Source organism: Geotrypetes seraphini, chromosome 1, assembly GCF_902459505.1.
Source record: "Geotrypetes seraphini chromosome 1, aGeoSer1.1, whole genome shotgun sequence".
NCBI classification, from domain to species: Eukaryota; Metazoa; Chordata; class Amphibia; order Gymnophiona; family Dermophiidae; genus Geotrypetes; species Geotrypetes seraphini.
The window spans coordinates 65,212,050-65,237,815 of NC_047084.1; the positions used below are offsets into that span (position 1 = coordinate 65,212,050).

Below are 25,766 nucleotides of genomic sequence, written 5' to 3' on the forward strand. Positions count from 1 at the left end.
AGAGAGAAAGAAAGAGGAGGAGGACAGGGAGAGAGGAAGAAAAAGTTGAGGGAGGGACTGGAATGTGACAGGTGGCAGGCAGGGAGAGAGGAAGAAAAATTTGGACTTATGGAAGGACAGAGAGAGATGCTGGTTGGAATGAGGTCTGGAGGAGAGGAAGCATGCAGGAGGAAGAAAGAAAGATTGGATGCACAGTCAGAATGAAGTGCAACCAGAGACTCATGAAATCAACAGACAAAAAGGTAGGAAAAATGATTTTATTTTCAATTTAGTGATCAAAATGTGTCTGTTTTGAGAATTTATATCTGCTGTCTATATTTTGCACTATGGCCCCCTTTTACTAAACCATGAGCTGAGCCTTTTTGATCATTGGGTCGGCAAATTTGGTCGGTTGCTAAACCAGTCTGGTACACAATTGGCACATTTAGGGCTCCTTTTACGAAGCCGCATTAGCAGCTTTATCGCATGCGACTTTTTATCAAAATGATCTACCAACAATAAAATTTTAAAAAACACAAAGCACACTGTACGCAGAGAAAATGTTAATTATAATTTATATTCAGGGGTTTTTTTCAACGAGGTCAAGGCAGATGACTTTAAAATATGCCATGTCACCTCAGTAACTATACAAAAATAGACAAATATACCCCATACCCCTTTACTAAACCACGATAGTGTTTTTTAACGCAGGGAGCCTATGAGCGTCAGGAGCAGCGCGGGACATTCAGCGCAGCTCCCTGCATTAAAAAATGCTATTGCAGTTTAGTAAAAGGGTAGGGGGTATATTTGTCTATTTTTGTATAATTGTTACTGAGGTGACATGGCATATTTTAAAGTCATCTGCCTTGACCTTGTTGAAAAAAAACCCTGAATATAAATTATAATTAACATTTTCTCTGCGTACAGTGTGCTTTGTGTTTTTTAAAATTTTATTGTTGGTAGATCATTTTGACTTGGTCATTTTAAAAGTAGCTCGCAAGCCAAAAAAGTGTGGGCACCCCTGCTCTACATAATCAATGTGCACTGCTATTTTGAAAGGATATGAAAGTTGTGCAAATGCGCCAATCGTGTACCAGACTGGTTTAGCAACCGACCAAATTTGCCGACCCGATGATCAAAAAGGCTCGGCTCATGGTTTTCTGTGCATTTGTATATTCTCTAACTCTGGCACGCAGATGACCTCATTACTACCATGTTTCCCCAAAAATAAGACCTACCCTAAAAATAAGCCCTAGCATGATTTTCAGGGTAGGTCTTACAATAAGCCCTACCCCCGAAAATAAGCCCTAGTTGCCAGCCGCTGACCCATCTCTCCCTTCCATCTGAACCGCAAGACAGGAATACCTTATAACAGCGTCGGCAGCAATCTACAAAGGCTGCTTCACGGCCTTCTATCTCCTGGGCATTCTTTTGCCGCATCACTAATGTCATTAGCAATGCGGCAGAGGAATGCCCAGAAGATAGAAGGCCGTGAAGCAGCCTGGGTAGATTGCTGCTGACGTTGTTATAAGGTATTCCTGTCTCGCGGTTCGGATGGGAGGGAGAGGTGGGTCGGCGGGGGTGGGGGAGATAGAAAGATACTACACAGGAGGATGGGAGGAAGGGAGGGATAGAAGCTGCAAGGGTTCTGCTGCACAGAGGGATGGGAGGGAGGGAGATAATGCACCAGGGGATGTCTTCACAAATACGGTAACCCTAGTCCAGCTGCCAGGAAACAAACAGTCAAGACAAGGCCGCTCTCCTGGACTTAAGTTTTTATAGTTTTCCTCCACAGGGGTTTCTCCTCCTACAGCAGTTGATGTATGTTTCTTTGCTATTTTATTATGTATGGAAATTTGTAAGCTGCCTTGGATAAAGGTGGATTAAAAATGTTTAAAATAAATAAACAGAAGGATCAACCCTGAGTTGTAGAAATTGCAAAACTTTCATATTTCTAATTCAGCCATTTCTAGGTTACATAGGAGAGAGGCACACACATAGGCGTTAGTATGATTCTGTCAGGAAAGAGCAGAGGCTAAAAACAAACAGAACAGAAACATTGTTTAAAAATACTTCCTTGCAGAAAAGTGCAAACACTTGGCTGTTTGCATACAGATATCTTGAAACTTTAAAATGCATGTAGACTCCATCCAACTTTCTACCACTGAACTTTCCAAAATAATCCTAGCTGTAATTTACATTCTCTTGTGCTGAAGAAAACCTCACTCCCACACACAGAGACTTACCCAACCCTAAACAGCAAGACCGGGTGCAGGGGAATCTTTTGCAGAAAATTCTCAAATTCTTCTCAGTTTAATGCAATTTGTAATCCCTTCAAGGTAGGGGGTGTTACCAAAACAGATAAAATATTAGCAAACATGTATAAATGGAGTTAGTACCGTCTTCCAGCTCAGAATCGTGGACACTGTGTATGTGAACATGTGTCAATGACTTTTATTGCCACTGTCAATTGCTCGGTACCCTGTCAGACAAACTCAAAGTAACTTCATTCAGCTATGCGGACAATATCACCATACTCCTCCCCTTTGACACACAAGACCCCACCAAATCAGGCATCCTGGAAAAAACTCTAGAAGCAGTGGAAAAATGGATGACAGAACACAAACTGAAGCTCAACCCAGATAAAACTAAATTTCTACTGCTTGAAAAGGACAAAACCCCTTCTATAACTGAGCTAGAAACAAAAACCACCAAATATCCCTTACAACCCGCTCTCAAACTCCTTGGAGTAACAGTAGACAGAGGTTGCACTCTTCAGGTGCAAATCAACAAAATCACACATTCTTCACCATGCGCAACCTTCGCAAAATCAGAAAATTATTTGAAAAAGAACAATTCAGACTCATAGTCCAATATCTAGTCCTAAGTCTATTGGATTATTGCAATATCCTCTACCTTTCCTGTCCCACCTACCTAATAAAACAACTACAGACCGTGCAGAACACTGCCCTCAGAATGATCTATTCCCTTGGAAAATTTGACCACATCACCAACGCCTTCCTAGACTCACACTGGCTTCCAATACAAGCCCGCATCCAATTCAAACTATACTGCATGTTATTCAAAACATTAAACGGAACGGCACCCGCCCACCTAAACAACCGTCTAAATAGGAACCTCTCAACCAGACAGAGGAGAACCCAATCCCCTTTCTCCTACCCCCCTTTTAAAGGAACTAAACGCAAAAAGATGTATGACAACTTACTAGCAACACATGCAGCTAAATTGGATCCCACCATCACCAACCTACTGACAGCTTCAACTGACCTCAAGGCTTTCCGCAAAGAAATCTAGACCCTACTCTTCAAGAAATTCACCCAAACGTCCTAATCCCTCCCTCCCTTTTCCCCTCTTACCCCCTCTTAGAATCATCTCATCAAAATTGCTTTAGACCTTATGCCTTCAATTGTATTCCTTTTACTGGAAAAGTCCAGCTATCTTTTTTGTTGTACTAGGTCCAACTTCTTTAATTGTATTTCTCTTCCTGGAAATGTCCAGATATCTTTCTGATGTAATCCGCTTAGAACTGCAAGGTACAGGCGGAATATAAGCCAGTAATGTAATGTAATGTAATGTAATTTAGTGGTGCAAATCTGCTTGTAACTTTTGCCTGATGTACAAATTTAGGGTCCCTTTTACCAAAGTTTAGTGCACACCAATTCCATTAGCATGTGTAAATGCTAAGAAGCTCATTTTATAACTATGAGCTTAAGAACATAAGAATTGCCATACTGGGACAGACCGAAGGTTCCATCAAGCCCAGTATCCTGTTTCCAACAGTGGCCAAACCCAGGTCACAGGTACTTAGCAAGATCCCAAGGAGTAAAACAGATCTTATGCTGCTTATCTTAGGAATAAGCAGCGTACTTCCCCAAGCAATCTCAATCGTGGTCTATGGACCTCTATTTTACACCCTCCTTTACAAAGCCGAACTAGCGTTTTTAGAACCAGCCAACACGATAACAGCTCCAATGCTCATAGAATTCCTAAGAGCATCCAAGCTGTTACAGACGTGGCCGGCACTAAAAACGCTAGCGCGGCTTTGTAAAGAAGAGGATTAAGCAATTATCCAAATCTTTTTTAAACCCTGCTATGCTGATTTCATCACATTCTCCAGCAACAAACTCCAGTTTGTTTTAAATCTACAACTTAGTAATAGTACCTTCATTGTATGGCCTCTAGTCCTAGTATTTTTGGAAACAGTAAACAAGTGATTCACATCTACAGAGATTTCGGCAGTTAGAACCCAAGCACAGTACCGGGTAAAGCTTTGGATTCTTGCCCAGAAATAGCTAAGAAGAAAAAATTTAAAAAAAAAAAATTTAAATTGAATCAGCTTGGGCAGACTGGATGGACCATTCGGGTCTTTATCTGCCGTCATCTACTATGTTACTATGTTACCCTTTCCACTCCTCTCAGTATCTTATAGACTTCTATCATAGCTCTCCTGCGATGTCTCTTCTCCAAGCTGAAGAGTCCTAGCCACTTTAGCCTTTCCTCATGGGGAAGTCGGCCCATCCCTTTTATAATTTTCTATTTTTGCTATATCTTCTATATCTTTTTTGAGATAAGGCGACCAGAATTGCACACAGCATTTGAGATGCCATAGAGCGATAAGGCACTATGACATTTTCATCTTTGTTTTCCATTCCTTTCCTGATAATTTCTAACATTCTATTTGCTTTCTTAGCTGCCGCCGCACACTGAGCTGAGGGTTTCAATGTATCCTGACACCTACCGTATTTTCACGCAAATAACGCGCACCCGTATAAAACGCGCACACGGGTATAGCGCGCAGAAATCACGATGATATGTACAAAAACTTTGGTATACCGCGCTCACGGGTATACCGCGCATGCTGCCCGACGCTCCTTTCGCCCGCCCTGACTTTCCGACTCTCCGTTCACCCCCCCTGACTTCCGTGCACTGTCCCCCCTTGAAGGTCTGTCCCCATCCTGAAAGCCTGATGCCCCCCCCCGACGTCCGATACATCCCTCCCCCCGAAGGACCGCCGACTCCCCAACAATATCGGGCCAGGAGGGAGCCCAAATCCTCCTGGCCACGGCGACCCCCTAACCCCACCCCGCACTACATTACGGGCAGGAGGGATCCCAGGCCCTCCTGCCCTCGACGCAAACCCCCCTCCCCCCAACGACTGCCCCCCCCCAAGAACCTCCGACCGCCCCCCAAGCCGACCCGCGACCCCCCCTGGCGACCCCCACGACCCCCCCACCCCCCTTCCCCGTACCTTTGGTAGTTGGGCCAGAAGGGAGCCCAAACCCTCCTGGCCACGGCGACCCCCTAACCCCACCCCGCACTACATTACGGGCAGGAGGGATCCCAGGCCCTCCTGCCCTCGATGCAAACCCCCCTCCCCCCCAACGACCGCCCCCCCCAAGAACCTCCGACCGCTCCCCCAGCCGACCCGCGACCCCCCTGGCGACCCCCACGACCTCCCCACCCCCCTTCCCCGTACCTTTGGTAGTTGGCCGGACAGACGGGAGCCAAACCCGCCTGTCCGGCAGGCAGCCAACGAAGGAATGAGGCCGGATTGGCCCATCCATCCTAAAGCTCCGCCTACTGGTGGGGCCTAAGGCGCGTGGGCCAATCAGAATAGGCCCTGGAGCCTTAGGTCCCACCTGGGGGCGCGGCTTGAGGCACATGGTCGGGTTGGGCCCATGTGCCTCAGGCCGCGCCCCCAGGTGGGACCTAAGGCTCCAGGGCCTATTCTGATTGGCCCACGCGCCTTAGGCCCCACCAGTAGGCGGAGCTTTAGGATGGATGGGCCAATCCGGCCTCATTCCTTCGTTGGCTGCCTGCCGGACAGGCGGGTTTGGCTCCCGTCTGTCCGGCCAACTACCAAAGGTACGGGGAAGGGGGGTGGGGGGGTCGTGGGGGTCGCCAGGGGGATCGCGGGTCGGCTGGGGGCGGTCGGAGGTTCTTGGGGGGGGCGGTCGTTGGGGGGGAGGGGGGTTTGCGTCGAGGGCAGGAGGGCCTGGGATCCCTCCTGCCCGTAATGTGGTGCGGGGTGGGGTTAGGGGGTCGCCGTGGCCAGGAGGGTTTGGGCTCCCTTCTGGCCCGATATTGTCGGGAAGTCGGCGGTCCTTCGGGGTGGGGGTGCGAGTGGTCCTGCCGGGGGGGGGGGATGTATCGGACGTCGGGGAGTCGGCCGGGCAAGAGGGCTTGGGCTCCCTCTTGCTCCGATCGTGGATGCGGGTGCGGGTGGGAGCGCGTGCGAGCGGTCGTTCGGGGTGGGGGTGCGAGTGGTCCTGCCGGGGGGGGGATGTATCGGACGTCGGGGAGTCGGCCGGGCAAGAGGGCTTGGGCTCCCTCTTGCTCCGATCGTGGATGCGGGTGCGGGTGGGAGCGCGTGCGAGCGGTCGTTCGGGGTGGGGGTGCGAGTGGTCCTGCCGGGGGGGGGGATGTATCGGACGTCGGGGAGTCGGCCGGGCAAGAGGGCTTGGGCTCCCTCTTGCTCCGATCGTGGATGCGGGTGGGAGCGCGTGCGAGCGGTCGTTCGGGGTGGGGGTGCGAGCGGTCCTGCTGGGGGGGGTGAATCGGGCGTCGGGCGGGGTGGGAACTATGTTTTAAAACTTTTGTATACCGCGCTCACGCATATAACGCGCGAGGGGTATGCGCGGTAGGTAAAAACGCGTATAACGCGCGCGTTATATGCGTGAAAATACGGTAGATCCTTTTCCTGGGTGTTGATGCGTAACGTGGAACCTTGTATCACATAGCTATAGTTCGGGTTCCTCTTTCCCACATGCATCACTTTGCACTTACTCACATTAAAACATCATCTGCCATTTTGATGTCCAGTCTCCCAAGGTCCTTTTTGCAATTTTTCACAATCCTCTTGTGATTTAACAATTTTGAATGTTTTTGTATTATTAGCAAATCCCCCCCCCCACACACACACACTTTTAGAATTCCTATGAGCGTCAGAGCACTTACCTCCCCAGCCTGAACTAAAAACCTCAAATGCAGCTTGATAAAAGGGGCACTTAATTATCTCACTAGTAATTCCCATCTCTAGATCACCGATAAATATATTAAAAAGCAATGGTCCCAGCATAGTTCATTGGAGAACCCCACTATTTACCCTTCTCCATTAAAAATATTGACCATTTAAACCTGCTCTCTGTTTTCTGTCTTTCAACAAGTTCCCAATCCATAAAATGGCATTACCTTCTACCCATGACTTTCTAATTTCCTCAGAATCTTTCATGAGGTACTTTGTCAAATGCCTTTTGAAAATCCAAATACACCTTTATCAACATATTCATTCACCCCTTCAAAGAAATGCAGTAGATTGGTGATGCAAGATTTCCCTCGACTAAATTCATGTTGGCTTTCTCTCATTACCGTATTTTCGCGGATATAACGCGCACCTGTGTAAAACGCGCACAGGGGTATAGCGCGCAGAAATCACGATGATATGTACCAAAACTTTTCTATACCGCGCTCAGGCATATAACGCGCATGATGCCCGACGCTACTTTCGCCCGCCCTGACTTTCCGTGCGCTGTCCCGACTCTCCGTTCACCCCCCCTGACTTCCGTGCACTGTCCCCCCTTGAAGTCCTGTCCCCCCTTGAAGGTCTGTCCCCATCCTGAAAGCCTGATGCCCCCCCCGACGTCCGATACATCCCCCCCCCCCCGGCAGGACCACTCGCACCCTCACCCCGAAGGACCGCCGACTCCCCAACAATATCGGGCCAGGAGGGAGCCCAAACCCTCCTGGCCACGGCGACCCCCTAACCCCACCCCGCACTACATTACGGGCAGGAGGGATCCCAGGCCCTCCTGCCCTCGACGCAAACCCCCTCCCCCCAACGACCGCCCCCCCCCAAGAACCTCCGCCCGTCCCCCAACCGACCCGCGACCCCCCTGGCCGACCCCCACGACACCCCCACCCGCCTTCCCCGTACCTTTGTGTAGTTGGGCCAGAAGGGAGCCCAAACCCTCCTGGCCACGGCGACCCCCTAACCCCACCCCGCACTACATTACGGGCAGGAGGGATCCCAGGCCCTCCTGCCCTCGACGCAAACCCCCCCCCCCCCCCAACGACCGCCCCCCCCCAAGAACCTCCGCCCGTCCCCCAGCCGACCCGCGACCCCCCTGGCCGACCCCCACGACCCCCCCCCCCCCCTTCCCCGTACCTTTGGAAGTTGGCCGGACAGACGGGAGCCAAACCCGCCTGTCCGGCAGGCAGCCAACGAAGGAATGAGGCCGGATTGGCCCATCCGTCCTAAAGCTCCGCCTACTGGTGGGGCCTAAGGCGCGTGGGCCGATCAAAATAGGCCCTGGAGCCTTAGGTCCCACCTGGGGGCGCGGCCTGAGGCACATGGGCCAAACCCGACCATGTGTCTCAGGCCGCGCCCCCAGGTGGGACCTAAGGCTCCAGGGCCTATTCTGATTGGCCCACGCGCCTTAGGCCCCACCAGTAGGCGGAGCTTTAGGACGGATGGGCCAATCCGGCCTCATTCCTTCGTTGGCTGCCTGCCGGACAGGCGGGTTTGGCTCCCGTCTGTCCGGCCAACTTCCAAAGGTACGGGGAAGGGGGGTGGGGGGGTCGTGGGGGTCGGCCAGAGGGGTCGCGGGTCGGCTGGGGGGGCGGTCGGAGGTTCTTGGGGGGGGGCGGTCGTTGGAGGGAGGGGGTTTGCGTCGAGGGCAGGAGGGCCTGGGATCCCTCCTGCCCGTAATGTAGTGCGGGGTGGGGGTAGGGGGTCGCCGTGGCCAGGAGGGTTTGGGCTCCCTCCTGGCCCGATATTGTCGGGAAGTCGGCGGTCCTTCGGGGGGGGGGGATGTATCGGACGTCGGGGAGTCGGCCGGGCAAGAGGGCTTGGGCTCCCTCTTGCTCCGATCGTGGATGCGGGTGCGGGTGGGAGCGCGTGCGAGCGGTCGTTCGGGGTGGGGGTGCGAGCGGTCCTGCTGGGGGGGGTGAATCGGGCGTCGGGCGGGGTGGGAACTATGTTTAAAAACTTTTCTATACCGCGCTCAGGCATATAACGCGCGAGGGGTATGCGCGGTAGGTAAAATCGCGTATAACGCGCGCGTTATATCCGCGAAAATACGGTAATCCATGCTCATGTATATGATCCAGGGCTGTGGAGTCAGTAGATAAATCCTTTGACTCCAACTCCTCAGTTTCTGGTATCCATGATTCCGACTCCTCTGTATTTAATATGCTAATGTATTTGCCACGTTGATTGAACGAAGGCAACATACATGCCATTTAACCACAGACCTACTAGTTAGGAAGCTGATGCTCTACTCTATTGGCCAATTTAAACAAAAGACAAATAAATGAAAACAATAATGTTTATTGTTTTTATCAAGTGGCTATAAAGTAGTAGCATAGCATGCATAAAAATCAGGAACAGGAACGTTACCAGTTTAAAAATATGAACCATGTTCTTTGGTAGTTTTAAAACAAAAACAAAGCTTAACTACATGAACAAAAACAAAAGCTGGAAAACCTAAAACAGTTTATATATTAAACTTGGAATATAGTTGTAGAGTAGAATAGCTGTTAAATGCAATCCAAAACTAACTCAATGTAGTTTTGTTCTAAGAAACAGAATTGGTTCTGCCAGATCCTCTTTCATAGGAGCTTTTAAATCTGACTTGATTATTTTTAGAGCTGAAAATAGTCTTTCAACACTGAACTTCACACTAGTAGAAATACAACTATGCACTGGGCTTTGGACTAGATTCACAAAGCAAACCGATCGTGTATTGATCGGTTTGCAACCCCTCCAGCCTAATTCACTTACCTCTCTGCTGACCATCCTCCGATCTGCGCATGCAAATGAGGGAAGGGACATTCAAAAGTAGGGAAGGCAGCGATTCACAACACAATCAATCCGATCCGACTGGGCTGACCGATCAACTGAAAAAGCGACTGCTGGGGACCAGTCGAAAACGTCTTTCCGACAGGAAGCCCTGTTCTCTGCCCTGCAATCTGTCCTGCCTGCTTCTCCCTGAATGCCGCCCTGTTCTACCCCGATCTTCCCCCTGAATGCTACCCTGCTCTACCCCGATCTTCCCCCTGATTGCCGCCCTGCTCTGCCCCAATCTTCCCCCCGAATGCCACCCTGCTCTGCCCCGATCTTCCCCTGAATCTCTCCTGCCCTTCCCCGGCCTGCAAGCCCGTGGTTTTAATCCGTGGGTTTAAAATGGGTTAAAATCATGGGTTCACAGAGCTAAAAACAAAGAAAAAAAAATTAAATTTTTTAAAATACGGTCCCGGCTCAAACGGACATTCACTGACCATCTACAGATGGTCTGCACATGCGCACGGATCGCACAACAGCGATCCGTGCAGGCAGATGGGGGCGTTCCTCCGATCACCCTCATCTGCTTATTGGGGCTTCGAGAATTCGTCGGACCTGCCTGTATTGGGCCCGATCGGGCAGGTTAGTGAATCTGGCCCTTTATTCTTGCACTAGAGAAGTACTTAACACATTGTTAGCGGGAAACGAGTAAACATGTTTTTCGCATACTATCACTAGAGAGCGGGAGCCAACAAAACTCGGTTTCTACAAATTAGCGCTGGGGTGCGGCAAACGTGTAAACACGGCTATTCGGCAAATTAAAAATTATGCATTATCTATAGTTAGACATGAGGAAGTGAAGAGATACCTGACATTTTGTGGAATTAGGGTTGGGAGATCAACATCGTAAATAACATAGCGGTAAATTCAGTTGTCTTTCCTTAAATTTCTTCAGTATAAAAGAGTAGCTTTTAAAAACTTTTAAATTAATCTTGAATGTTGTAATTGTTTATAACAAAATAATTTAAAAATGTGTTCAAATTATAATAAAGAATTTAATATAAGAAAAGAAACTGAAAGTTTATTTAAAAATAAGCAATGGTTCAGAAGTTACAGCTATTTTATGCGAAATGTAATTTCCTGTGCAACATTTTTAAAATTTGCCTGCTTTTCGGCATAGATCGGCGAAAAATGCCCGCAAACAATGTGTTAATTATGACTATTGTTTGTGAAATGGGACATTTGAATTTGCTGTATTTTTTTTTTATTATAATTTAAATTTATCAGGAGACGGAGTTGATACTTTTTATTGACTCCAACTCCAGGTACCCAAAATTGTCTCCGATTCCTCGACTCCGACTCCACAGCACTGATATGTTCTGTCATTTTGTTTTTTATAATAGTCTTCGCGGGGGAACGGGTTCCCTGCTGCGGAGGCTAAACTGATCACGGCAGGGAGATTCCCTTGCTCAGGAGCAACCCGATTCTCTAACCAGCACTTATGATAGACACCAGTTAGAGAATTGTTGTGTTAGGTGATTCTATACAGGTCACCCATGTGCGAATCTTAAAGCCGCTTAGGCGGCTTTTGAGACTGGGTGTTCTATACAGAATCTGGCCCTTAGACCTGGTTTTACATCATCTAAGTCAGGGGTGCCCACACTTTTTTGACTCGCGAGCTACTTTTAAAATGACCAAGTCAAAATGATCTACCAACAATAAAATAAAAAAAAAAACACAACGCACACTGTACGCATAGAATTGTTAATTATCATTCCTATTCCGGGGTTTTTTCAAAGAGGTCAAAGCAGATGACTCTATGCACTGTCACCTCAGTAACAACCATACAAAAATAGACAAATACCCACTCCCTCCCTTTTTACCAAACCACAATAGCATTTTTTAGCGCAGGGAGCTGCGCTGAATGTCCAGCGCTGCTCTCGACGTTCATAGGCTCCCTGCGCTAAAATTCACTATTGCGGTTTAGTAAAAGGGGACCATATTGTAAAATTTAGACAGCAGATATAAATTCAGACACATTTTGATCACTAAATTTAAAATAAAATAATTTTTCCTACCTTGTCTGGTGAATTCATGAATCTCTGGTTGCACTTTCTTCTTCTGACTGTGCATCCAATCTTTCTTTCAGCCTGTATGCTTCCTCTCCTCCAAACCTCATTCCCTCCACCAACTTTTTCTTCCTCTCTCCCTGACCTTTCTTTCTTTCTCTCATCATGCCCCCTTTATTTTTTTCCTGTTTCTCTTCTTTCCTTCTGTCTCCCTGCCTGCGCCCCTTTCTTTCTTTCTCCCTGCCCTTCCCCAAGCCACTGCCACTGCCGCTGCCATTGGGGAACAGGACCCAAACGCCACCAATGGCCACAAACACGCCCCGAAGCAGACGCCGACGCCGCCCCATGCTCTCTCTGCTTCGGGCCGATCAATCTTCCTCTCCCCAACGTCAATTCTGCCGTCAGAGAGGAAGTTCCGCCCAGCCAGGCAGCGATTGGCTGGCCCGAACTTCCTCTCCGACGGCAGAATTGACGTCGGGGAGAGGAAGATTGATCGGCCCGATAGATCACCAAGGCAAAGGGAGTCCTGGATGATCGACTCACTTTGCCTTGGCGAGCTACCGGTCGATCGCGATCGACCTATTGGGCACCCCTGATCTAAGTCATAACATATAAGTTCCGTCCAGGTAGCCTCGTAAAACTTTCAATTATCCCTGCAGTAAGACTAAGTATAAGTCGGCCCATATCCCGCTCTCACCATTCCTTCAAAAACGCTCCTTTCTGCTCTGGGCATACAGCGGGATTCAGAGGCCTAAAAAGCCTCTGGATTCATCTAAAAACCCATTTCGATTATCGTCACTTGGGCGACCTGTCTTTTAGGCATATTTTTGTTTTGATTATGAGCCCCTATGTGAACAGCATTGCATAGGCCTTCCAGTGCTATAGAAATGATAAATAGTAGTAGTAGTGGAACACTGAAGAAATAGTATTATATTTTATAAGGGTTGTTTATAAGATGTCAAGTGTATTTGAAAGTGAAATTGATATTTGTATTGATTGTACTTGATTTAAGATATGAAATGAATAAAGTATTAAAAAAAAAAACAAAGAAACAGTAGTGTATTCCTCCTACTGAACAAAAAACAAAGACATGCACACATTTTCACAGCTCTCCAAAAAATGAAAACATTTTTTGGTAGCTTTGCTGTCTGATCATTTTATTTTTCTAATAGAGTAGGTTCTGGTCTTTCTTTACCACTTCCTCTTGTTGGCTTTCTTAAGTCCTTTTCCATTTTCTGTTTCTTCACTCTCCCTTTTTCCTTTCCTCCCCTACATCTCTCTGACAGTGGTTCTTCTGTTTCATTTTCTTCATTTCTCTCATCTGCCTTTTTATCTATTTGAAATCAAGATTTCACTCTTCATTCTTCTCCTCCCGTCTCTCTTTTCACCTTTCTACCTACTTAACCCTTTCCACTTACTGGTACTACTCTTTATTTCCTCAATCCTCATTCACCATCTCTGCTTAATTCCTTCCACAGTTTGGGTTTTGGGGTTGTTGTTTTTTTAAGTTTTTGCCTTCTTCAATACTAAGGGCTCCTTTTATCAAGCTGCTGTAGACAGTTAACGCGTGGAATACCGCAAATTCAACCGCCTGCCGCGCTAGTCGCTAACGCCTCCATTGATGAGGTGTTAGTTTTTGGGCGTGCCACAGGGGTTAGCGCGTGATGAAATGTCCGACACGCTAACCCCCATAGCGCACCTTGATAAAAGGAGCCCTAAGTAACAAGATATATTAAGGTACAGCTCCTGTCCCCAGAGGATTCACAATCTAATTTTGTACCCAAGGCAATGGAGGGTTAGAAGACTTGCCCAAGAACACATGTATTAATAGGGGTTTTGAACCTGGTTTTCCTGGTTCTCAGCCCACTGCTAAATTATTAGGTTGCTCCTCTATTCATGTCTTTTACCCATTTTCTGGTTCTCCCTTTCTATTCTCTGCCTTTCATCATCCCTAGTTCCTTTTTTTTTTTGCTCACTCACTCACTCTACAGCAGGGGTGCATACACTTTTTGGGCTTGCGAGCTACTTTTAAAATGACCAAGTCAACGATCTACCAACAATAAAAAAAATTTTAAAACACAAAGAACAGTGTATGCAGAGAAAATGTTAATTATCATTTATATTCTGGGGGTTTTTGAAAGAGGTCAAGGCAGATGACTCTATGCAATGTCACCTCAGTAACAACTATACAAAAATAGACAAATATGCCCCCTCACATTTTACTAAACCGAGATAGCAGTTTTTAGCGCAGGGAGTTGCACTGAATGCCCTGCGCTGCTCTCGACGCTCATAGGCTCCCTGCGCTATAAACCGCTATTGCGGTTTAGTAAAAGGGAGCCATAGTGCAAAATATAGACAGCAGATATAAATTCTCAAAATGAACACATTTTGATCATTAAATTGAAAATAAAATCATTTTTCCTACTATTGTCGACTGGTGATTTCATGAGTCTCTGGTTGCACTTTCTTCTTCTGACTGTGCATCCAATATTTCTTCCCTTCTTTCAGCCTCCTGTATGCTTACTCTCCTCCAGACCTAATTCTCTCCCCTAAATTTTTCTTTCTTTCTTTCTGTCTCCCTTTCTTTCTCTCTCTCTCCATGCCCCCTTTCTTTCTGACTCCCTTCTTTCTTTGTCTCCTTGCCCCCCCCTTCTTTCTATCTCCCTGCCTGCCCCCTTTCTTTCTTTTTCCCTGCCCACCCCCAAGCCACTAGGTTTGCCGCTACCATCGGGGAACAGGCCCTAAAGCCACTAGGTTTGCCGCCACCACCATCGGGGAACAGGTCCCCAAGCCTCCGCCGCCCCAAGCTCTCCCTGTAGAAGCAGCGCACTGACCAGCATTCCGCTCCCCGACATTAATTCTGACGTTGGAGAGGAGTTTTGGGCCAGCCAGACAGGGATTGGGGAGTGGAATGCTGGTCAGTCCAACGCTTCTGGAGGGATGGTTGTGGGGGACGTCGGGGAGGGGAAGGCTGATCACCAGTAGATTGGGACAGCAACACAAGTATCACGGAGCCCGGGATGGGCTCCACGATCGATTTGCATTGCCTTCCCGATCTACCGGTCGATCGCGATCAACATATTGGGCACCCCTGCTCTACAGTATGCTTCCAGTCCCTTTCTTACATCTTCCCTCATATCCAGGCTTCTATGCCCTCTTTCTACCTACCCTATTTCTACCCTCTTTCACCTCCTTCAAAGACCTAATACCTCTCACCCTCTCCATAGCCTTCTGTCCCTGTCAACTACCTCCCGACCTTTTACCCTTTTATCTTCTTGCATTCAGTCTCACAGCCCTACTCATGTGCCTTGGTTATCTTGCAGGTCTATGTTCAAATCTAGATAGATTACACAAGATTCAAAACGTAGCTGTACATCTGATCTTTAATTTGAGAAAGTCAGATCACGTTACTCCCTATTATAGAGAGCTGCATCAGTTGCCTTTTGAGGCCAGGGTATTATTTAAATCTGGGACTTTATGTTATAAAGCCTTACACGGTCAAGCTCCCAGTTATTTTCTGGATCAATTTGCGCTCTTTAAAGTAGAACGTCCACTGCGGATTACCTCGATGTTTGTATTTCCTTCAGTGCATGGCTGTCTATAGAAGAGATTTTTACATCGAACGATTGCATTCCAAGCAGCCAGTCAGGACTCCAAGTTACATACCTTGTTTGCTTCCTCAGGCTCCTATCTGCACTTCCGAAAACTATTGAAAACATCTTCATTTGTAAGATTTGGGGGAAATTAATGATTAAGTCACAAATTCTGTTTTGTACAGTTTCTCGCTTATGTAAACCGCATCGATCTGGAAGGTTTTGCGATCTATAAATGTACCGTAATATAATGCTCTATGTCTTAGTCCCCACTCTTTCACTCCAACTAATCCATGAGTCTTCACTCATGTCCCACCCAATTCGAGTCTTCGCTGACACTTCCAATACCCAGCCAGTCTTAAGAGTGCCTTCTTCTGGCTAGAGAATGACACGGTGAAAAAATTGGTCCCCGTCACCGCCCCGTCCCCGTCTCACCATCCTCTGCACCGCCCCGTCACCGCCATTCCCTTCACCGCCCCGTCACCGCCACTGCCACCCCATTCACCGCCCTGTCACCGCCACTGCAACCCCATTCACCGCCCCGTCACCGTCACCGCTGCATATATAAAAGCCTCAAACGGGTACGATTTTAAATACTTTTCTTTATTTACGTATAAAGGAAACATTCTTTAAAACTTTAAAACTTAGTTAAATATTAGTTAATAACTATACAAAAACAAACACGACATGTACTTTTAATGCTTACAATGTTAGCCTACATGGTAAGTAGACGCGGCCGCTGTACCTAATCGCGGCAAATCGTGTACCTAATCGTGTACCAAATCGTGTACCTAATCGCGGTCACTATGCTAATCGTGATTAGCATAGTGACCGCGGCTACGGCTGCAAGTCTCCCCTCCCCCCAGCGATCACGGCAGGAGGGCACCCAACCCCTCCTGTAGACCCCCCCAACGGCCCTCCCGACAATCGCAGCAGAAGGGTACCCAACCCCTCCTGCCGGTCCTCCCAATGGCCTCCCCTAAGATCGCCGGCAGGAGGGTACCCAACCCCTCCTGCTGGACCCCCCCCCCAACGAACCCTCCCACCCCGGAACCCCCTTAGTCTTACTTTCCAAGTTGGACCGGACGGCTCCGCACACGTATGGCCAGCAGGCTTGCCTCCGTCCAAATGAGGCGGGCCCGCCCCTACCCTGCCCAACCCACAGGATCCTAGGGCCTGATTGGTCTAGGCACCTAAAGCCACTCCCGCTATAGGAGGGGCCTTAGGTGCTTGGGCCAATCAGGCCCTAGGATCCTGTGGGTTAGGCAGGGGAGGGGAGGGGCGGGCCCGCCTCATTTGGACGGAGGCAGGCCTGCTGGCCAGACGAGCGAGGAGCTGTCCGGTCCAACTTGGAAAGTAAGACTAAGGGTGGTGTTTCGGGATGGCGGGGTTTGTTGGGGGAGGGTCCGGCAGGAGGGGTTGGGCACCCTCCTATTGGCGATATAGGGGGCCGTTGGGGGGGCCGGCAGGAGGGGTTGGGCACCCTCCTACCAGTGATCATAGGGGGGCTGTTGGGGAGCTGGCAGGAGGGGTTGGATATCCTCCTGCTGCGATCGTCGGGAGGGCCGTTGGGGGGGGTTGGGGTAGGCAGGAGGGGATGGGTACCCTCCTGCCGCGATCGTTGGGGAGGGCTGGTTCTGTCGGCATGAAGGGCTGAGCACCTTCCTGCCGGCGATCGTCGGGGGGGGGGCGGGTTCTATTGGCAGGAAGGGTTGATCTGACAAATGAGGAGCCAGTATATTGGGGGGCGGAGTCAATGCGGCAACGTGCAGGTGAAACACAGGTAAATAGCGGTTCCTAGAAGGGGGGACATTGGCCTGCGGGGACAAATCTATTCACCGTTTTTGCGTGCGGTGAAAGGATTTGTCCCCGCGTCTGCGGCGATTTGCTAATGAGGTCACCATAACCCGCAGCCAAACCGCAGCCACGCAGCGGTTCGCTGCGGGGATCGCTCCCCGTGTCATTCTCTACTTCTGGCCTCCTATTAAAACCTCAGAATCTCCACTTAAATCCAAGTCCCTGTTTTCCCACATCACTATTACCAGCTCTCCTGCCTTTTTCTCCCTTTCCCCAGCTCTCACTTGTCTACTTCTTTCTCCAATATTCATAGGCCCTGTTATTTCTTCCTCCTTACGCCACTATTTATCCTTATGCTGCTCCCTCTCCACCTTCCCCTGCACATCCTAGTTTCTTCTTCCCTACCACACAATACTCTTCTTCCTCTCCCTTCTCCCACCCTCCCCTCAGCATTTGCCAGCATCAGCTCCCTTTCAGTCACTGCCTCTCCCCACTTCAGTTACTCCTTTGCGCCATGGTATGAGCTTGTTCCTTCATTCTTGCTACTGTGCAGTTCTTCACAGCACTGCAACAAGTTTTAAACAAGAGTACATGCACATCCTCCATTTCTCAAAGAAACAGTGTCTGTTTTCATGTTTAAAATATGAAAAAACTGCAGAAAAATGACACGCTCCAGGCACTATGAAGTAATCAGTCAGAAAGGCAGGTTTTTGGTGCTCTAAAGCTTGAGCACTTAAGCCAGTGTCTCACTGGCTTGCCCCTTAAGAAAAACTTGTGCAGATGATATTCACAAATTTTATACCTTTTCAGACATCACTGACAACAGCCTTTAAGACCTTGCGCTTTTGTCTTTCAGCTGCAAGTAATTAAATAAGTGGGATTAAATTGAAAACACAACCCAGACAAATCGGAATTAGTCTGGATGAATAAAAGGGATATTCCAACACAGGGAAACCCCCAATTTGTAGGAAATCAATTACATCCAGATGGCACATAATCTGAGCAGTATCTCGGACTGAAACTGACGCTTGGGAGCTAGCAGACATGTTTCATTAACCATTGCTGACACCACTTTTCATTTTTTTTTATATAAGAACAACATTTTAGCCAGTAGTATTATCCCAACTAGGATTACTGTAACTAACTGGGCTTTAAGAAAATAACTCATCTTCATCTAGTGCAGAATACTGTGGCCAAAATCAGTCACAGGCTTAAGAGTCGGGAATTATGCCTTGGTTTGGATTTTACATTAGTTATCAATTTCTGCTCACCTCTTAAGGTATATTGTGCACACAGTTCTAGAGGAAATATCTCTATAAAGATATGGACAGACGTGCAGAGAAGTGTTTTCAAGCAGTTCCCTTTGCTTCATTATACCACTTTTAAAGACTTTCAAAATACCACAGAAGTATAAATACACACAAGGGAAGCATTTTTCAGTTGAGGCTTAACACCTGGTTCAATGATTTCCTTTCGTATCACAAGGATATATTGAGAAATAACATGAGAAAAATAAATTTCTTCACAGAAAGTATGGTAGATACAGTGGTGCCTCACACAACGAACTTAATTCGTTCCAGGAGCAAGTTTGTTATGCGAAAAGTTCGTTATGTGAAACGCGTTTTCCCATAACAATACATGTTAAAAAAAATAATTCGTTCTGTAGCATAAAATATGCTAAGATGACATAAAAAAAGATAAATTTTTGGTTATTATTTTTATTTAGATACATCTAAAAACATAATTGTTTTTTAAAACAACACACATTTTTTAAATTTAAAGACAGACTAAGTAGAGTCTAATTTTACAGTGAGAGGGCAGAGTCTCAGCGGCAAAAACTGGGACTTAACTGTTCATTTTTTTTTTTTCTACCGTGTTTCCCCGATGATAAGGCAGGGCCATCAAATAAGACAGCCCCCCCTTTTTAGAAAAAAATGTAAAATAAGGCACCCCCCCGCAAATAAGCCACCCACCGATACCTGCGCTTACCTGAATCGGGTGGTACGGTGGGTGACTCCGTGTGGTCCCTGGCACCCCCGACACGATCGGGGCAAGAGGGAGCTCAAGCCCTCTTGCCCCCCCGACTCCCCGACACGATCGGGGCAAGAGGGAGCTCAAGCCCTCTTGCCCCCCCGACTCCCCGACACGATCGGGGCAAAAGGGAGCCCAAGCCCTCTTGCCCCGCCGATTCCCCAACTCCCCGACAATATCGGGCCAGGAGGGAGCCCAAGTCCTCCTGGCCACGGCGACCCCCTAACCCCACCCTGCACTACATTACGGGCAGGAGGGATCCCAGGCCCTCCTGCCCTCGACGCAAACCCCCCTTCCCCCCAACGACCGCCCCCCCCCCCAAGAACCTCCGACCGCCCCCCCAGCCGACCCGCGACCCCCCTGGCCGACCCCCACGACACCCCCAACCCCCTTCCCCGTACCTTTCTGTAGTTGGCCGGACAGACGGGAGCCAAACCCGCCTGTCCGGCAGGCAGCCATCGACGGAATGAGGCCGGATTGGCCCATCCGTCCCAAAGCTCCGCCTACTGGTGGGGCCTAAGGCGCCTGGGCCAATCAGAATAGGCCCGGGAGCCTTAGGTCCCTCCTGGGGGCAGGGCCTGAGGCACATGGTCGGGTTGGGCCCATGTGCCTCAGGCCCCGCCCCCAGGAGGGACCTAAGGCTCCCGGGCCTATTCTGATTGGCCCAGGCGCCTTAGGCCCCACCAGTAGGCGGAGCTTTGGGACGGATGGGCCAATTCGGCCTCATTCCGTCGTTGGCTGCCTGCCGGACAGGCGGGTTTGGCTCCCGTCTGTCCGGCCAACTACAGAAAGGTACGGGGAAGGGGGTTGGGGGTGGCGTGGGGGTCGGCCAGGGGGGTCGCGGGACGGCTGGGGGGGCGGCCGGAGGTTCTGGGGGGGGGGCGGTCGTTGGGGGGAGGGGGGGTTTGCGTCGAGGGCAGGAGGGCCTGGGATCCCTCCTGCCCGTAATGTAGTGCAGGGTGGGGTTAGGGGGTCGCCGTGGCCAGGAGGACTTGGGCTCCCTCCTGGCCCGATATTGTGTGGGGAGTTGGGGAATCGGCGGGGCAAGAGGGCTTGGGCTCCTTTTTGCCCCGATCGTGTCGGGGAGTCGGGGGGGCAAGAGGGAACCAGGCGGAGAGAGGGCAGTTAAGCGCAGTGCCTGCGCGGAAGGATGCAGCTCGGGCGACTTCGTTGTGTGAAACGAAGTTCGTTGTACGGATCAAGACATAAAGTTCGTTGTGCGCAGCGTTCGCTGTGCGAGGCGTCCATTATGCGAGGCACCACTGTACATGGAAATTCCTAGTAAAAGTGGCAGATACCAAAATAATTTAATCAAAGAAAGTAGAGTATCTTTAAAAAGCCTGAGACTGAATGGGCTGTAAGGTAATCAATCAGGAATGCTCAGACAAGATGAAACTTGTGACAATAAACAGAACAAACTGACTATACATGTTCTTATAGAAACAGAAAATACAGTACAGAGTTTCTTTAAGCTCAAAAATTCTGTCACTGTTTTGTTGCTACCACTTCTATTGGTAGATTATAGGCTCGCACCAGTAACAACATTTCAGACTGCTATTACTATTTAGATCGCTATAATCATTTATTTTGTAGGTTTACAGACAGGCAGACTGTGTGAAGGCTGTGGAGAAATATGAGAAAGACAGACTGGGTGAAGGATGAGAATGAGACACACACCCACACTAGGTGAAGGCCAGGGGCAGCCCTATAATGAGGCCAACTGAGGCAGTGGCCACATGCGGCACTCTTGAGGGAGCGCCACCTTGCTGCGCTCTCTCTGCCTCTCCCATTCCCGGCATCTAATCCTTTCACCCTTCTCCCCCCAATCGGCATTCTTTACATTCTACCTTCCCCCTGCAATGGGAGAGATGCCCATTCTCTCCCACTGTATCACAACACCCCCCCCCCTGCCTCTGACACCTCACCCCATACCTTTAATTAAATGGCTGACCGGAGGGATGCCTATTCCCTCCAGTCAGAGGGCCTGTCTCTTCCAAAATGGCCCTTCCCCTCCTTAGTGCATCCTGGGGCTCTAATTGGCCCAGGTCGTCTAAGGCCACTCCCTTAGGAAGGGCCTTAAAAAACTTGGGTCAATCAGAGCCTCAGGCCCCTCCCTGGAAGCACCAGGAAGGGGCCTAAGGCTCCGATTGGCCAGGATGCCCCATAGGAGGCCAATCAGATCCCCAGGATGCACCGGACAGGGAAAGGCCCATTTTAGAAGATGTGGGCCGGCTGGCCAGAGGGAGTAGGCATCCCTCTGGTCAGCTATCTAATTAAAGTTATGGGGGTGAGGGGTTGGAAGCGGGGGAGGGGGGTGTTGTGATGTAGCAGGAGAGAATGGGCATCTCTCCCACTGCTGGAGGTGGGGGGTTCGCTTGGCAGCAGGGGGGTCACTTCTCAAAATGGCTTTTCTAGCAGTCTCTGTCACTGCCATGCCGGAGTTTTAAACAGTGTTTTCACTGTACCGGCACCCATGGACCAGTCACTAATTTTTGTCGCCAAAAGCTGACGCCACTTTTGGAGAATGGCTCGGCTATTTTAAAGAATCCACCGGAGTGCTCATTTTAATGTTGAAGAGCCTATTTGCATGTCAGTGTCAGAGACTGCTAGAAACCTTGCTAAAAACAGAGATAAGCCGTTTTGATAATCCGCCACTATAATGCTTATAAGCTAAACCATCGGAAAACAGTTTAGCGATGGCATTAAACTTTTGAGAATCTGGGCCTCAGTTTGTAAAACAAGACCTTCCTCTGCATGGCTATTGATAGGCTGGGCAAAACAAAATGGGGACCTCCGTTTCATAGAAAGCTTCATAAGGGGAATGCTGCCCAAAGGATAAGATGTAGACATGTGTTTTAACCTGCTTACTAGCACACAATTTTCATACTTTTTTCAAGATGAGCATGTGAAAATTGTGTGCTAGTAAACAGTTTAAAAATTCACATCGACATCTTATACTTTAGATCCGTGATTCCCAACCCTGTCCTGGAGGAACCCCAGGCCAATCGGGTTTTCAGGCTAGCCCTAATGAATATGCATGAGAGAGATTTGCATATAATGGAAGTGATAGGCATGCAAATTTGCTTCATGCATATTCATTAGGGCTAGCCTGAAAACCCAATTGGCCTGGTGTTCCTCCAGGACAGGGTTGGGAACCACTGCTTTAGATAGAATTTCCCTGATGAAAATATACTTATTTTGTTGGTAATTAATAAGACATTTACAGGGAAACCTCAACTGAAAGGAAGCTCCCAAAGAAATAACCTTAGATCTATATTGAATAAATTCCTTCCTTCGGATCTGAGTCCATCGTGAGACATCAGGAAAAATATAAATTTTTTCACCCAGATAGAAAATCTGTTTCAAATTAAAGTATAATTTCAAAATCATGTCCTTATCTTGGAGAAAGACAAAAGATACTATCAAAGTAGCGCGACCCAGAATTTCAATTTCAGATGATTCCAGTAGCTCAGATATTTCTAACTGTGCTTGTTCTTCCTCTTCTTTCTTTTCCACCATAGTTCTTTTAAGGAAATAAGTATATTTTCTTTGACCCAGAACAGTTGCGTTTTTTCTTAGAAGGGAAAGGGATTTTCGATGCTCCTTAGGAAGTACAGGTTTATTCATGTCTGTTAATATTAGCCGAGGTTAACTGCTCTATTCTTTAAACATTTGTATTTGTTCCCCCTTTTTCCTGGAAGGGATTATTTACTTACTTTGTTCTCCCAGTTGTGGACTATATATTAAGTTTGTAAAAAGTTTGTGTTTCAATGATATTGATGGAATTTTTTCTAATTTTCTTCTCAAAGTTAATTCTTTGTCTGCAATTAATTGATAATAAATAAAAAAAAATAAAAAAAAAAAAAGAATTTCCCTGATGAAGCTTTCTGTGAAAGAAAAGTTCCCATAGGGATTGTCTTTAAGATACTGTAAGTGCTGTCTTTTATTGGAAATTTAAGGCTTTTTTTTTTTTTTTTTTTGCATTAATATATTTTTTGATGAAAATTGGAATATATTTGGGAGTTTTTTGACTGATGATTGATTTTGTGAGAACTCTGCAGTGTCTCTCTCTCCTTAGCTCATAAAAAATACAGCGGCACTAGAAAAGGTTTAAAGAAAAGCGACCAAGATGATAAAGGGGATGGAACTCCTCTCTATGAGGAAAGACTAAGATGGTTAGGGCTCTTCAGCTTGGGAAAAAAAAGACAGCTGAGAGAAAATATGATTGAAGTCTACAAAATCCTGAGTGGAGTAGAACAGGTACAAGTGGATCGATTTTTCACTCCATCAAAAATTACAAAGACTAGGGGACACTGGATGAAGTTACAGAGAAATACTTTTAAAACCAATAGGAGGAAATATTTTGTCACTCAGAGAATAGTTAAGCTCTGGAACGCATTGCCAGAGGTTGTGGTAAGAGCAGATAGCGCAGCTGATTTTAAGAAAAGTTTGGACAATTTCCTGGAGAAAAAGTCCGTAGTCTGTTACTGAGAAAGACATGGGGGAAGCCACTGTTTGCCCTGGATCAGTAGCATGGAATGTTGGGTTTTGGCCAGGTACTAAGGACCTGGATTGGCCACCGTGAGAACGGGCTACTGGGCTTGATAGACTTTTCTTCTGAACCAATAAGGCTATTCTTATGTGCTGATATAAATATAGTATAATAGCCCCACTGAGGTCTTCTGAAATTATATAGTGTTTGCACAGAATCTCACTATTTATTTGTTTTGTTTTAGTCATTTTTGATGTGGTAGTGGGCGTTATATCCTTTTCATTTTGAGCATTGGTAGGCAGGGGACAATGGGATAGCCATGCAGATGATAACTCAAAATTGGAAAAATTACGATCGCCTGAATTTTCCTTTTTTGGTGGGTGAACCTATGCTCTAGTTATAGGTATGAAAAAATGAATGCTGAAATGCTGGGGCATAGTAACGTATTTAAACTGGTTTGGGGCCCCGTTAGCATCTTATATTACTTTTTTGTCTTTAATTCTGTGCCATCTCCTTGCACATCCAGGGTGGGAAGAAGGGAGGGGGGTGGGATTATGTTATTGTATTATTTTAAATAAGTGTAGATATTGAAAGAGTATATACGTAGTGATTAATCAATGAGTGGGTGGGATAAAATGATTGATTTTGAATATCTGTAAGTTGAATGTGCTTTTCTTGACTTGTTATATGTTCTTATACCTGTGTATTGCACTGTTAATATTAAAAAATTAATAAAGATTTATTAAAAATAAAAAGTTTCAAAAGGGATAGTCAAGAACCTTCTGCTACTGGCCCCAACCTATACCTTGCTCCTTCTTCCCCCTAAGATAGCTGCATGCACTTTCTCTACCATCTGAAGCTCTCCCTTCACCTCTTCTAGAGGCTTCCTGCAGCAATGATCTTTTGCCTCCCTGCACCCAAAGGACCACCAGTCTGCTCTGTCATTAGGCTCCTTGAAGGCTGCAGGTACCACAAATTAAGGATGGTCCCTCTTTCCCTAACCAGCTGTCGTTTGTCAGACGAGGCCAGGAGACAGCATATTTTAGAGGGAAGGCATGGTGGGATCGCAATGTATAAGGAGTGAACATTAGACAACTGCCCCGGTGCCAACTTACCTAAATCACTTGAAGGAAGGCTTGCCACCGTACTACGACCAGTCTTACACATTCCGGGAAATCCTTCCGTTCATCCCGTTCTCCGTCAACATTTCTCACACATTAGAATAATTTACGTTTGCCTGCGAAGCAGTAAGAGAAGAAAATACCAGACACTGCATAAAACCACCCCTGCTCCCCTTCACCCCCGGGAGCGCGGAATGCAAACTTCCTCCCCGCAGCTGCTCCAGCAGGCGCTCACTCCCACCGACTTCTCAGGAAGGGGGGGAAAAGCCCAGTCGCAGCCGGGAATATTTCTCAAGAAAAGTTTGGGAAAGCAGTAAGGAAGAAACAACTGAAGGTCTCCGGCAGCCCCTGCACGCGCCATCCCCTCGTATCGCGAGCCCCTCTCCAGTACCCCATCCACTCAGGGGGGGAGGGGGGGGCACCCTTGGCCCCCACGAGGCGCTGAAAGATGGCGGCCTTCCCTTCTGTCCCTGTACTCACCATGTCCATTCCAGGGAAGCGCTTCCCTCCTTCTCTCCTCCTTTTGGATAGGCCTCCTTTTTCCCGGGTTGCATTCCAGTGCCGAGGGGGCGGCTGTAGTTCCTGGAACTGGCACTGAGTCACGGAGGGACTCGTTAGCTCGCGCCTTCAGCCAAGAGAAATAAGAGGCAGTGGGAGCGAGGAGCAGTAGCAGCCCTAGTGGATTTCTTCCTGCTCAAGAGCTGCAATTTTGGGAATTTGCTGGCGAAAGTCAAACGTTGCGGAGGCGTAGCGAGGAGAGACACCGCACCCCAGGGCGCTGTCTGAAAAGACTCTCCCCAGAGCGCGCGGTCGGGAATTGGAGAGAAGCGCGGGGACTTCGGGGCTCCTGCGGGCGCGGAAGGCGCGAGGAAGGAGTTCAAC

At 48.1% G+C, this 25,766-nt stretch overlaps 1 protein-coding gene across 1 annotated transcript in view; it reads right to left on the bottom strand.

Moving 5' to 3' along the window:
- OSMR (oncostatin M receptor) overlaps positions 1 to 25,506 on the bottom strand; it is a 204,052-nt gene extending 178,546 nt beyond the window's left edge. The window contains exons 1-2 of the mRNA XM_033932579.1: positions 25,365 to 25,506; positions 24,879 to 25,000 (exon numbers count right to left, since the gene is read on the bottom strand). The gene's annotated coding sequence lies outside the window, so the exon portion shown is untranslated. The remainder of the gene's footprint in view (positions 1 to 24,878; positions 25,001 to 25,364) is intronic.
- Positions 25,507 to 25,766: the final 260 nt, after the last annotated feature.